The sequence below is a fragment of the Chinchilla lanigera genome, unplaced genomic scaffold (assembly GCF_000276665.1).
Source record: "Chinchilla lanigera isolate Chin_1 unplaced genomic scaffold, ChiLan1.0 scaffold00174, whole genome shotgun sequence".
NCBI classification, from domain to species: Eukaryota; Metazoa; Chordata; class Mammalia; order Rodentia; family Chinchillidae; genus Chinchilla; species Chinchilla lanigera.
In genome coordinates, this window is record NW_004955575.1 from 588,170 (window position 1) to 603,310 (window position 15,141).

A 15,141-nucleotide genomic window follows, 5' to 3' on the forward strand; every position below is an offset into this window, starting at 1 on the left:
GGCTTCTTTGTCAAAAATAAGGTGGCTGAGTGTAGCTTTGCCTGCATCTTCTAATCTGTTCCATTGATCTTCAGGTCTGTTTTTTTTTGCCAGTACCATGGCAAAAAACACAGTAGCTTTGTAGTACAATTTCAAATCAAGGATTGTGATGCCTCCCGCCTTTCCTTTGTTTCCTAGGATTGCTTTTGTTATTCTAGGCCTCTTCTGGTTCCAGATGAATTTTAGGAGTGTTTTCTCTATATCTGTGAGGTATACTAAATGTTTTTCTCAGTTTTAAAAATTATATCTTGGCATATTCTAGACTTTACTTAGAAAACTATTCCTTTAAACCAACTGTAAAGGTTATAGGTGATTCAGTATTCTAAGTTATAGATTTTCTTCTGGTAGAAGGATTGAGTGTTGATTTCTCTGTGTAGACTCATCCAGCTATTAGACTGGAGTATGCTTCTTCCCTTTCTTGATAGCTGATTTAGCCATCATTTGGTCTGGTGAAACTCTCAGTGGTCTCTGACCACCTACTATACAGGTTGGCCCACACAAGTATACCCTGCCATTTTGGATTTGAGATTTTACTTTTTCCAATAAGATGCATATATCCATAACATAAAACTAAATCAACATTTTTTTTAAAGAAAGGAATTAGGGCTTCCAAAGACTCACACTGAGGTATGAGGCAATTAAGCAGAGGGAAAAGAAGACTGAAATACACTTCCAAAATGCCTTGATCCTGGGCTTGGATGGACCAAGTGATATGTTTGGGGATTTTATTAGAACAGAGTTAAATGAGTTGCTTGGTGATGACTCAGTCCACTTTTGGTTGAAAAGCAATGCCTGTGGACTGATGTGGCCTCGGTATCCCAGCATGATGCTGCTTCAGGAAATCGGTAACATCTATTTTCTATGATATTTTGCAACCCATGTGATTGGTTATCTCAGCATTATATTTGAAATATCCACGCACAAGGAAAGTGGGAGAAATAGTCACCGAAACTTGTTCTAGCGATCAATAGCACAGCTAATGCAATTTATGCTCTTTTCTTTGAAGGGTGAACCAAATTGCTGGAGTCCCTGGAGCCTGATGAAGCCGAGGACTCTTTGACACTAGCCGCTGTTGATGTCATTGAGGTTTCTGCTTGTCTTGATTAGACTGAGAATAGCCAAACACTGCTCGTTGAGACAGATATTGATTTTGGTCAGGAAGTTCTGTCATCAACAGTAATTACAATTGCTGTTTTAATTTATTAGATCAGGAAATCTAATACATTTTCTGAGTACTTCCCCCGCTTTTTGGTTGGTAGAATAAGTTCACAAGTTATTTCTGAGACAATGGGCCACAGAACAGAATTATGCAGTGCGAACTGTTGCATTTTTCCTGTTGGTAGTGGGAAACCACTCTCTTCGCTGTGTAAGCTTGGGCAAGGAGCTAGGCCAAGCTACTTACGCATCAGCCTTCCTTCTCTACACTTGTAAAATGGCAATAATAATTCTGCCAGGGTTTTAGTAAGAGTGAACAAGTTTATTCACTAAATACTTAGAAAATAAGAGCACATAGTAGGCATTCAGCACATTGCAGCTACTATTGCCACTATCACCATTAACGCAAATGTGAAAAGACATCTGAGAAATGTAGATAATGTAAATAGGTTATTTTAAGGGTTTGCAATGAGACTGTGCAGAAATGAACAGAGGGTATGGGGAATAAGTGAAGATGAGCATGTTGAATTCTGTGTGTGTTGAAGATAAAAATAAACAAACTTGTCTCTAATTCTAAAGTACTGCAGAAAACATATAATTGTAGAGAAGGAAAAAAAATATCCAAATTCTACAGCCCAGTGGTTATACTGTCAATATTCTTATTTTTTCTTCCAGACCTTTTTTCTTTGTACTATTATGTTTTGTATATATGATACATCATGATAATACAATATGACATAGATGGATTTATAAAATGTAGTATAGTGAACACATGTGCATCTGGTCTAACTTATATGCTTTTCCTCTATCTCCTAAGGTAAGCAAAATACTAAATTTTGTGTTTTTCATATTCTTGCTTTTTAAAATAAGAATGGTTTTATTAATTATATCCAAGTATTATATTTTTTGTCAGCTTTAAAAAGAGCATCATTTTCTGTAATCTTTTTGGAATTCCTTTATAAAAATGTCAACATTGTACTTCTAAATTATAGCCTTACTATTTCTTTTGATGTTAATATGTCATTTTCAGTTTTAAAGAGTATTTTTATATGTTTACATGAGACTGCATAGAGTCTATTATACCAATGGCATGTAGATTGTTCTCAGACAAGAAATCTTAATAGCATAAAATATCAATATACTCCAAGTTAACTTATTCAATGTAATTAATTAAAGTCCCCAAACCCATCCCAGTGCTTAACAAGCCAAGTTTAAAATTCACATGGGAGAACAAAAGGTTAAAAATAACCAATACACTCCTGAAATACAATAAAGTTGGGAAAACTTGATCTAGAAGATACCAATAGTTACTATAGTTATATTTCTGGCTGATTTGATGTTGGTGAGTTTTTTAAAAATGAGTTGTTTATTTCATTTAAAATTCATGAAGTTACTCAATATTTTTTTTCTGGTACCAGGAATCGAACTCACAACCTTGCGCTTGCCAGGAAGACACTGTGCTGCTGAGCTAAATGCCCAGCCCCAAAGTTACTCAATATTATCTTTTTAATATCTGATACATATATAAATACACATATACACACAGTTGTAATCCCTTTTTCATTACGAACATTGAGTCTTAACTTCTTTTATTTTAGATTAATTTCTCCATAGGTTTGTTATTAGTCTTTTCAAAGAGTTCATTTTGGCTTTGTTCATGATTTCTATTGTATCTTTATTTTCTGGTTTTTGATCTTTTCTTTATTTCCATATTTTATAGATCCTGAGATACATAATTTTTCTCATTTCAACATATTTGAAATGAGGATGTGGTTTCTATTTGTTGTCTGGGTAGTTTATGACATTCTTGTCATTCCTTTGCTTATATATGATAGTGGAGGAAAAACTCTTCCTCTAATTTCTCTGTTCTGTTACTGGCCAAGGAATTAAAATGAAAAAAGACAGACTAATGGGGAAAAATGTATGAAAAGTTTACTTGATGAAATATTTCTTACATGGCACAGGAGCCTTCATAGAAAAGAAATAAAATGCAAAGAATTGGATAGGTCTGAGAATTTGTAGGCCGTTTCAACAGAGAACAATATATTGTGGGGCTATGACAAGACAAAGGAAGACAGCTAAGGCTATTACACTTTGGAAAAGTGACTGGGAAATTTATGGGAGAAACTAATGGAAAATAGGGGTTACTTCAGTAGGTTTCTTTGTTCAGATAATCTTGCCTCATCTCCCTACCCCCAGTGATAAGGATGAACTAACCATCCTGGTCCAAGGAGGGCAGACTTCTCATGGGATATTTTATGTCCTCTTTTTAGGTAGAAAGGAAGTGGGCAGAGTGTCCTTCCTGCATCTGCTGTTTTTCAAGTGCTTTTATTACAGACTGCTAAGTTAAGCAGAAATATTGTAGGCAGTCAGATGGGGCTAGGCCCTTGAGGGAGTCTGTGTAGACTATGAGAAGGTACTACAACTGTGGCTGGAGGTATATCTGTCAAAGGCCAGGCCTCAAGACAAAAATGAAATGACCAGACCTATATACCTCCCCAAGACAAGCAATAACTTGAAGATTATACTATAATTGGTATTATCTGGTCCAATAAATTCTAGATAGATGGCAGTCACCCAGATAGGTGACCAGAACCTCAAGACCCATTCTTTCCTAAAAATGTCTTTGTTCTCTCTGTGTACCTTTTCTATGTGACCTGCTCCCCCATTGGATCAATATTACCTAAGCAGCTATTCTTGTAATCTTATTGGTTGATCATAGTTTTGACCTACATTGTACCCACCTTGTGATTTTGCCCTAAAAATATTCTCAGAGAAGTGAGCTCTGTGGCAACCCACTTTTGGGTCCCCCTCCTGTCTCTCAGGAGCTATCGCTCTCAATAAATTTTTCCTACTCTTAACCTCCATTGTTCCATAGAATTTATTCTTCAATTTAAGGGGAAACAAATTCAGTGTATCTGACATCTAACAGGTTGGGAGTGAGATTTTTTTCCCCTGTATCACTTTAGCTCTTGGCCTTTTTGGATTCCCTACAGTGCCAAAAGTTGTAGAGCGGAAAAAGAGAGCCTCAAATTGCCACATCCAGCACAGCTCTTGAAACTCTGCAGGGGGCACAGTGGAGGATGGAGAAATGAAGAGAAGAGTCAGGATGCAGAAAGCTGAGGTCAGGTAGAGCCCCCGTCTCTTAATGGGAGAAAGGACTGTTCAACAACTGCAGCATGTTTACCCATACAATCAGCAGAAGAGGCTGCTTACAGAGAATTTTAAGGACAGGGTAAGATACAGAACAGGATGAACATCTAATCTTAAACAAAACATCCTGCCTTGGTGGTTACATGGGGAACAAGAGAGGAGTTGTCTATATTACCTCAGAGGAAGGCCAAGTTACCTTCTGTGTCAGCTCCCTGAACTGTGTACACTTCTCGTGCGGCCCTGCCAAACTCATGAGAAGCAGTGACCTCGTCCCAAGGCAAGGACAGCTTCACTCCCAACACCAAACCCTCAAAACAAAACAAACAAAAAATTATCTAAGACAATCATGGCATGCTCTTCAAGAAAATATCACACATGTAGTTGCTAACAGAAAAAATATTATATGGCAAAATACAAACATTAACGAGTGGAGTCGAAAAATAATTGAATGAGATATTGTAAAAATTGTATCCAAACAAATCTAAAATATTTTTTTGTAATTGATATATAAAATAATAATGCATAGAGATGCATAAAATCAATAGTGTCCTACATGAACTATTTTTTTCCTTCTACTTTGGCTCATTGCTTTTCTTTTCTAATTTCTTATGTGGAACACTCAGCTCATACATTTTTAGCCTTCTTATTTTATAACATAAATGCTAATGGTTATTATTAAATCAGAAACTGTGAAGGGACACACACACACACACACACACACACACACACACACAAACCGCTGGATCAGAAGCAAATACTCTTTACTACTCATGGAAAAAGCAGTAGCCAGAGTAAATTCACAGTGCTGGTTTCCCAAGCCTCAGCATCCATAGGATGAAAAGGTAAGGTGCAATGATACCTGTTATGGCTTATATCTAAATGTCCCCCATAAAAGCCCCATACCCCATAGGTGGGGCTTTTGCAGATGGCTGAATCATAGGTGTGTGATACTGGATTATAGGTGTGATAAGTGGATAACCAATCAGTATTGATTGGTTTAGTACAGTTGTGCATGATGGACTTACTGAAGAAGGAAGCCCCACCTTGGGTATGGGTGGAATAAAAAGGGAAAGGAAAGCTTTTTGCTTCCTGTCTGTCATTCCATGGACTGTTTTTCTTCTGCTGTGCCCCTCTGCCATGCTTCCCTGCCTTGGAACCAGCCGAATATGGACTGAAACCTCTACAAACTATGACCTAAAATAAGCCTTTCCTCCTTTAACTTGTGGGTGTCGGGTATTTTTTCCCAGGAGTAAGAAAGCAGCTAAGATATAATTCAATAGTGGGTATTCTAGGAGATGAACACAAATTATGAAACTTCTAGGCTTCTAGGGTCTGTCCATTCTCTTCTGAGAGAGTTTACTCCTTATCCTGGAATGTAAGAAAATCTCCAGGGAAGGAGGGAGAAGTCTTCATCTCTATCACTTTTCTTATTCTTCTGCAAGCATTGGTTGTAAATGCCTCCACTCAGAGGAGTCTGACTGCACAAACATGAGCTATTCATACAGAATTCACAGCTACCTATTTCCACTTTAATACCACTTTCACCTACCACATAAATTTGGTATTGTTTGAAAGATTTCCAAGTACATATGTCATCTTTTTAAACATCTTCTTGTATTCTAGGCTGCCCTTATGGAAAAATGTCATCTTTGCTGAAATTTATTCTCTACAACTTTTTTAAAGTGAAGATTTAGGGGTGGTGGTAAATCTCCATTATAAAACATTGGGTCTTATTTAAACTCTAAGGAGAATGTTGATTTCTTTTAAAGGAGATAACTGGCCTGATCAAGTTCAGGCCTCAAGTGTTGGCTTCCTTTCTAGGCACTGTCGTTCCAGTGTCACTTTTGTTTTTAAAGCCCATGCTATGCTGTTTGGGTTTATTCTGCATCTGCACTAGCCAGTCTGGGACCTGGATAGGAGTCTACTTCATGGTACAATTTTTGAAACTTTTAATATATGATTTAGAGTTCAATCTATGCAGCTTGGAGTTGAGTGTGGAGACTCTGACACAAAGCTATGTGTATTCCCAAGCTCTATCTTTTCCACGATCACGTTAATACTTTCCAGCTGACTGAAGCCCCATTCCTAACCTCTTGGCCAGAAATCTGGGCTCTTATTTTGTCCCTTTTGCTCTGGACTTCCATTGACTGCATCTCAGTCCCAGGCCAAGCAATGTAGGGGTGGGAAGGGAGAAAAAAATCTTTGGGATCCCATGACCCAGGTCAGAGAGAATTACTCTCCCTCAGACTTTTGAGTGCCTGCCTGGCCACCTTTACCATCATCACCATCATCATCATCATCATCATCATCATCATCATCATCATCATCATCATCATTGCTGCTACAGTGCCTGAGGCTGGGATGAGAGAACACAGAGAAAAGGAGAATAACATGAGGTTTCCTCCACTTTGCTCTTCAGAATTCCCCTTTCCCACACTTCAGCCCAGTGGCAGGACTTCTCTTGGAGATCTTTCTTTCCTCATCTAGTTCTGTGCTGCTTTTGAGTCTTGGTCAAGAGATTTTGGAAAATAAAAAGGAAACAGGAAATTCACTGCCAGGTCTGTTCTTAACATTTTGGCCTCCTTCCCCACTGCTCTTGTGGACAATCATTTCCTTCTCTGTTGCCTTGTGCTCTCTCCTTTGCTGTAGTAATGCCCAGTGAGAGAGTCAAATGTGCATGTTCCATCTTGTCTGAAAACAGGACCCATTTATACACGTGAATGGTAGTTTATTTGGGAGCATGGTTTTAAGTTGGTATTGTTTTCTCTCTATGTCTCTGTTGTTGCTATTGAGAAATTTGCTTTCAGTCCAACTGCTATTACTTTGAAAGTAATCTATTAGTTCTCTCTGGCTACTTTACAAAATCTTCTCCTGTTTTTCTGGTTCTGTTTCACAGCCATGTATCTCGTTGGGGATTCTTTTTTCTTTGTCCGCTTATGGATATGTTGTATTTCTTAGATCTGTGGATTTGTTTGTGTCAACAGTTCTGGAAAGTTCCCTGTCGCTGTCCCTTTAAATACTGCTTCTTCTCCATTGTCTTTGTTCTCTTTTCCTCATCTTACACATGTGCATCAATCATATTGTTACTGCTGTTTGTATTTGCTGATCTTGAAGAGGCTGCCCCTTGCAGGGACAACCAGTTTCTAGATGTTATAAACAACCCACCTAGGAGGCTGCTTCTCATGTGCAATTAACCAGTTCAAAGCCCACACACTCCACAGTCTCCCTTATCAGGCTGTTATACTCCCTGGCTGGGTAAGTAATGTGTCCTTTACTCGGTGGGTAGAGGACTACAAAAGCCCCACATTTAGTACTTTTTCTGGATTCTGCCTATGCATTTTGTTCTTTGACTGATTTTTATCTGTATTCTTTCCTAGGTAACAAACTGTAAGTGTGAGTGTAGCAGCTTTTAGTGAGTTTGGAGAGTCTTTCTAGTAAATCATGGAAGCTAAGGGTTGTTTTGGGAAACTCTACAACTTACAGTTGGTGTTAAAAGTGAGAACAGGCTTGTGTGGAAACTGAGCTCTCTGATCTCATGTCAGGTTAAATGTCGCAGTGGCATCCTTTACACTTGCTTAGAGTCTGAGTTCTGTGAGGGTCTCAGGCTAAGCTTTCCACCACAGTGCTGGTCCCAAGGTGGCCACGTGGCTATAGGTAATAGCCCAGGGCTGTCCTGCCCTGCTCCTCATGGGTGGCCATTGCTAACTTTTCCCACGACTGCACACAGATCTCAGATTTATATTTTATATATGGGCCCTTGAGATTGTCTATATTTCTTTCTATCCTAATGTCAAAATTTTTCTACTTTCAATCTGGGATCCAGTTGTTCTATAGTGGGAGAATCCTCAGACCACTTATTTTACCAAATTGGGAGGGGCTAGAAATCCTAAATTTATATCTAGCTTTATATTCTATTTTTTCACTTAATATGTTGTCAGGATTCTCCTCTGTTAGGCTAAAGTAATTGTAACTTGAATTATGCTAGTGTCAGCTCAGTGTAGCTCTGATTGCAATTATCTTTTGTCTGAATTATTTCACGAGGCTCTCTAAATCATTCTTCACATTGGTATAGCAATTCTCCAGAATGGCAAATCTAATCACATCAGTCTCCCTGATGCAGATGTCAAGGCTAGAGCTCAAGCAGATATCTTGAATAGTGGGCAATGATCCAAATGACACAGGAAAATAAAAACTCCCAACCTGAATGCTATTTGGGACAAGTTCATGTCCTCTAAAATTTAAGAACGAATTTTAGGAACAACGGAGCTTAAAAGCAAAATATATTTACTGAGGGAAAGAAAGCTTCTGTCCAAGAGAGGGACAGAAGGGGGCCCAAGTGGGTTGCCCAGGACTCTGTCTTTTCTAGGAACTTTTATAGAGCAAAACCACGAGGTGAGATGGGTCCAATGTAGGGGGAAAATGGGAAGTTACAAGGTGGGCATGAGGAGGGACAAAACTATGGTCAGCCAATAAGAACTGTTCAGGTAAAATTGATTAAATTGGGATCAAATGGGGAAGCGAGTCACGAAACAAGCGGGCATGAATACAGAACAGGGGCTTCTCCTGCAAAGGGCTGGGTCAGTGACTCTTCAAGGTGATTGCTACCTATTTAGAATATCAATCCCTGATGTCCATCCCTAGGGAGGTATGTGGGTGCATTTGTTTAATCTTTTGTTTCGAGGTCTGGCCCACAGCAAATACGTATCTTATCTTGTCTTTCATGTTGGCTCTTTTAGGGGACTGGCCCTGTCTGACTGCCTATAATATTTCTATCTAACTCAGTTGCCTATAACACAATGGTAATATAGTGCAGCAGTAAGACAAAGTCCAGCTCAGTGACTGTGGGGTTGCACTTACTTATCAATTAAGAAATGTTCACTTTGGGATTTTTGCTAAAGAGAGAAGCACACTTCTTTCTTGTTTTTCCCAGATGTTTACTAATTTTCCTACTTACATATAACCAACACAACGTGTCAACTCTCATACCTGCGGCTTGGTACACACTGTCTCATTTTCCAGAAGCAATCTTTACCTCATCACTGCCAAGCTGGAAAATGACTGTTCCTAGTCATCCTCAGCTTATATCTGAAATGTTTTCTCATCCACCCTGGCCTCTTCAACCTTGATGGGCTTTGTCTTTGTCTGCTTGGCAGGAAATCCCTGTTACTTTTGGCTGACCTAGTAGTGAAATCTCTGTTCCTCATCCTCTATATGGCAGAATTAATTAATCTATATGGCAGTTGGAGTTTCTCCCATGACCCAAAGCTGAGTGCTTGTTTGAACATGCAAGAAGTTCTTGCTTGTAAGGAGTGGCTGAAGCTGGAAATTTATCATATGTGTGGGGGCAGGACAGGGCCAGAGTGCCTGAAGCGGCAAGCTACCTCAGTCTTGAGAAGGACATCCTGCCTGGACAATTTCAGTCTTTAGTGACTAAGCAACCTTGTGTCTCGTGATACTAACTTTGCAAAAGTATAAATAAACACCCCTACTGTTGTTGTTCAGTTCTTCTCCTCCCATCAGGAGAGAGAGGACCTCCACCTGACCTCAGCTCTTGTCTCTTGTCTTTATTTTCTAAATCCCCTTATCATATCTCCCTGGGACCACTGAGAGCCACATGGGTTCATGGCACGTGCTAAGACTTGTCTTGTCTTTGGAACTTCTCCAGCCAATGTCAATAAAGCATTCCACTATAATTGCATTTGGAAATATAACATCTGGTTTTATAATGTTATGTTACACTCTGGTCCCTGAAGGCAGCTCTGTTTGGGTTGCAGAGTGCCTTGCACCATGCCTGTCATATAGGAGAAGCACAGTTCCTAGGATGGTTGTGTAGAGTGGGGATGTCTGTATGGGCTTAATGATAACAATGATGATGTTAGCGCGGCCCCCTCTTTGAGCCACCTGAGAGCTTCTACTTCTGTCCACCTCCCAAGGGCTGTGGGGAGCAGAAGACTGGCTAACCTGAGGGCACTGGCACAGAGTCCCAGACAGTTACTGGTGGGTGGGACAATGGGCCTTGGAAAGAGCACTTTTCTATTTCACCACTTTGCTCTTGTTTTTCTTATTCATTTTATTCTGTAACATTGAGTAAAGTGCCACACTCTCTCTTTCATGTTGAGTCTAAGGAGCTGGACAGTAGAACCTAGGTGGCCCGAGGCCCACGCATCTCTTTAGTTCTCTCATAAGCACACCTGAGCTTATTAGCCCCTAGATTTCAGTTTGGGGGAAGCAATAAGACTGCTAGAGTCTCAAGCAGAATGAATTTGCTCTAATGCAGCATTTTAAACAGATCTCTTTTCAGAATATCAGGCATTAAAAAGTCTCTAGTAAAATGGTTTTCAATCCTCATTCTGCTATTGCACCTTGCCTTATTCTTCCTAAAACCTTGCTCTAGAGGGTAGATGTGATTCCAGGGCAGAATGTGTCATTCCTGGATCTGCAACCACATGACAACGAATAGAACTGAAAACAGCCCCACCCTTCCTTTCGATAGTCAGTGAAGAAAGGACTCATGGTGCAGTCCTTTCCCAGTGTGAAGTCTGCCGCTGCTGCTGCTGAAGGAGACTGGGGAGGAGGGAAGACGGAACTCCACAGTGAGCGGCCGGAGGAGGCCTTGTCATTGCAACATGGCCCGTCACTGAGTGCCTGACAGTCTCCAGGGGTCACTTTGGGGAATATTTCTTTGTGATTCACAGATAGTCCACCCAAGAAGGGGTCAACGTAAAATAAGTGACTTAAAACTAAATAGCACATGGACAAAAGCAAGTTAAACAATAGATCTAGGGCTGAACTTTTTCTACCCTTTAGGCTGGCCCGTCTTCACCAACCACTCACTTCACTCATTTCCGTTGACCAGGAGCCTTTCTGTAGACCCTTGAATCAAAAATAAACTTCACATAAAGCCCAGCAGTATTAATGAGAGGAACACCAGGGTGTCTGCTGAGCTGCAGTGAAGTGATGCTGCCTGGCTTTTATTAAGGAGCCTAAGTAAATTAGTTATTGCTGGTAGAAATAGAAGCATCAGTGTTATTTTGTTATAAGCAGTGACCATACAGCTGCATGGCCCAGATCTTAGAACTGGGGTCTGGAGGTGTCTGCATCTCCGAGCTGCTGAGGGAGGAGATGATGTGAGCTAATGAGGACGAGCTGTTCCACATAGGGCAGCTCATTAGGGACCCCTCAGGTTGGGAGGCAGCCAGGCTCATCCACAAAGGAAGAAGGTGAAACAGAGACAGAACAGATTCTTCTCGGGACCCTGGGACTTAATCAGGATTGGGACTCGCTGTTCCCGTGACCTCCCCTTGGCACAGCTGTTTCCTGTGGACAGAGGGTGGCATGTTCTCTGCCACCATTTCAATTACTTTTCTTACTAATGAGTTTCTGGCTGGCCCTTGCAACTCAGGAAAGGAACTGGCATGTCTTAGGGCCTGCCGCTGGATTTCTTAAAATGTAAGAGTGAATATTTTTGTCTAACTTAGTATGGTTCAATGAGTCAGACTACCTGGGCCATGTTACCTATATTTTTGTATAATACTCTATCTTTTGCCCTGTCCACGGATTCGGGGGTAGGCCAAGAAAATAGGCATAACAATGAAAGATCAATAGCCAGGTTCAAAGGAAGCAGACAGGATCTGTCCACTGGATGTGCTTAGCAACATCTGGCCTTTGAAGCAGGGGTTCCACATCATTTCTGAGAGGAGTGGAGATTTGTACTGATGGGCTGACTAGTCCTGCCTGTTCTTTTGGAGTGGAACAGAGCAGGGCAGGAAGGAGGGGCTGAAATGTGAGCAGGGTGCACACCTGCATAGAAGGGCATCAGGAGAGACACACAATATATTTTCTCCAAGCTACATTCGTCCTCAGTTCCCCAGGAGAAACTGGGACTTCAGCAGCTTTGCTGGGGCCAAGCATGATATATTCTCTGTGACTATCCAGGTTAGCAGCAGAAGCCATGGTTTGGCTTTCATTTCTGCCCCACTGTGGGAGATGGAGACACAGCACTCAGGGCTCTTTTAACTTGTCTTGACGTTGGCTGTGAACAGGCCTGGGATGCCACCTGTTGCCTCTCCTGCAACCACCAGGCCTGGCCCAGTACCATCAGACATGTGAGAATGGTCCACAGGCTTCAGTTAGTCACACAGGACCAACTCTTTCATCTGAGCATATCAAAGGATTCTGCAAAGTTACATGACAGTGCTGTCTTGCGGGCTATTTTTTAAGTCCTCTTGGCAATTTTTTTAAAAAGAGCTAACACCAAGAAGTTGTTCCCTGGGTAATGTATGACACATAGCTTTTTCTAAGATCCTGGTCATTCATCACAGATCAGACCACATGCAGCGTGGGCTTGGCTTGGTCCCAGGAACTTGCGTCAAGCTTTTGTTTGCTCCTTGGTGGGATCTTTGGGTTCTGAGGGGGGCGGGTGTTGGGCTCGGTGGAGAGGATGTGGTGGGAGAGAGATGAAAGGAGATTTGTTTTCCTGTGTTCCAGCAGGAAGATTATTCAGCCCGGAGGCAGCGCTCGTATTTGCTCTGTTAACTGTTTGACTTTTCTATGTTGACTTATAATTGACACTAATGGGTTGATGTGTCTGTTTACATTATAAAAAGGATGATGATAAGACACCCATTCTGGTAGCTGCCTGGAGTCATCAGAAAGGCCAACTGGGAGTTCTCAAAGGAACAAAGCAGGGGCCGTGTGTTATCAGTGCTGTGGCCCCGACTCCCAAGGCTAAGGGGAAGGGAAGGGGAACAGGAAAGACTAAGCTGGCCAGGGGCAGAGGTGGGAGGGAAAAGGGGTATAACAGGACCAAGGGCTGGAAGCTCCCAATCCCCAGTGCAGGGGGCGTTGTGACAGGTCTGATCTTGCCGCCCACCACCACTCGAGACCTGCCTCGAGTCTCATCTCCTGGAGCATTCCTGGGTTTCTCCCCATCTCTCTGATGTCTTGTGTGTGCCTTCCCTGCGCCTTTCTACCCCTTCATGCCTTCCACGTGGGCACCCAAGGTTTTTGTCTGGGTGGGTCTCTCACCCCCTACTCTGTCCTGGAGCATCTGGTCTATTCCAGGGGCCCTGGCAGCAGTGAGCTTGGGCTGCAAGGGTGAGCTACCACTGGCATTTGGTTTAAACAACAGAGCTATCTTTTCTTGTAGTTCTGGAAGCTGGAAGTCTAAGATCGAGGTGCCAGTGTGGGCAGTCTCTGGTTGTGGCCCTCTTTCTGGTGGTAGACAGCCACCTTTTTGCTGCATCCACATGTGGCAGGGGACTTTAGGGTGGGTAGGAGAGAAGGGGCAGGATCTCTGTTTTGGTTTTTTCCCATTTTACGCAGACACTAATTCCAGCATGAGGACCTCATCTGTATTACCTTTTTAGGGCACCACCTCCAAGAATGTTCAAATTTGGGGTTAGGGTTTCAGTTATGAATTTTGGAAGGTCACAGTTTGGTCCATGTCTGTTCTTTTTACTGATTTTCTAATGTATACTCTTTGCCCAGGCTTCTGCCCTGAGTGATTTTTTTTTTTTTTTTTTTTTGCTGGTACCGGGAATCGAACTCATGACCTTGCACTTGCCAGGCAGGCGCTGTGCCACTGAGCTAAATCCCCAGCCCCCTGCCCTGAGTGATTAATCTCTTGGTATTTCTAACAACCACATAGAGACCCATGTGATCTCTGTCTTCTGCTCAAACCAGTCACTTCCCATGTTTCCTGGAATAACTAATGGTACCATCATTGCTCTAGGCACAGGAGTCTTCCCTTGTAGCACAGAACCTTGGATTTTATTTTTCTCTCAGTCCTGATTTTGGATGGTCCAGAGCTTTCCACCATGGCCAGGCTTCCTGTCATTCTGAGGCCAGCAGTTAATGACATAGGCCAGGCTGAGGCTGCACCTCTCCTCTGTTCTGGCTGACTCAACTCTTCACCCGGGATGTCTATCCTGGGAGATCTCTGAAAGGTGCTAATGACTGGGCTCCACTCTACACCAAATGAGTCCATGTCTCTGGAAGGAGCCTGGGCAGCCACAGATTCACACTGACGCTGGAGACCCGCTTTCAGCTGCTCAGCCTGCGGACTCATGTTGCATGTGGCTATGGCTGTGACAGTGGGGTGGGAAGCTCCTCTCTGGAGAAGCAAGCTTCAGAGCTGGCCCTGTTTGGTTCCTCACTCTCCTGTTTTCCCTGGTCCATCCATGCCCGAATCCTCAGCTTATCTCCTTTGGCCTTGTCTATGCTCTAGGAACTGCCTGCAGATTGACCCTGGCATCCTCTGAAGACTTCAACTTTGCATCTTCTCTGACATTGTTTCCTAGGGAGCTGGCCTCGTCTTACTAGCCTCCCCTTCCTAGAAGGGTCTAGAAATTTCTTTGCTATCCTCTTAAGGAGTCATCATTACTGCACATATGAGAATATTCAAAACACGCGGTTGCAGTCTGAGCTCAAAGTTCATTTAGATTATTATTGAGTCCTGCTGATAAAAACAGCAGCTATTTTTAATGATCAATTTCCTTCTTTCCTCAGCTTATTTAGAAAGGGAAAGAAGAGGCATGTGGCTTTTGTTGGACAAGACAACTAATTTATCATCTGCCAATTTTCTGCTCTTTATTTGAGGTGTACAACACCAATGCCATGCAATATGTTAACCTCAGGACTGGCTTGGACAGAGTTTAATTTAGATTGTGGCACCATATTTTGTTTGCTTTCTGAAAATTGACTGCACTTAGAGACCCTTGAACAGCAATAAATCTTAAACATTCAATATTAATAAGACAAGCAACCCAGTAGAAAACATGGTAAAAGATATAA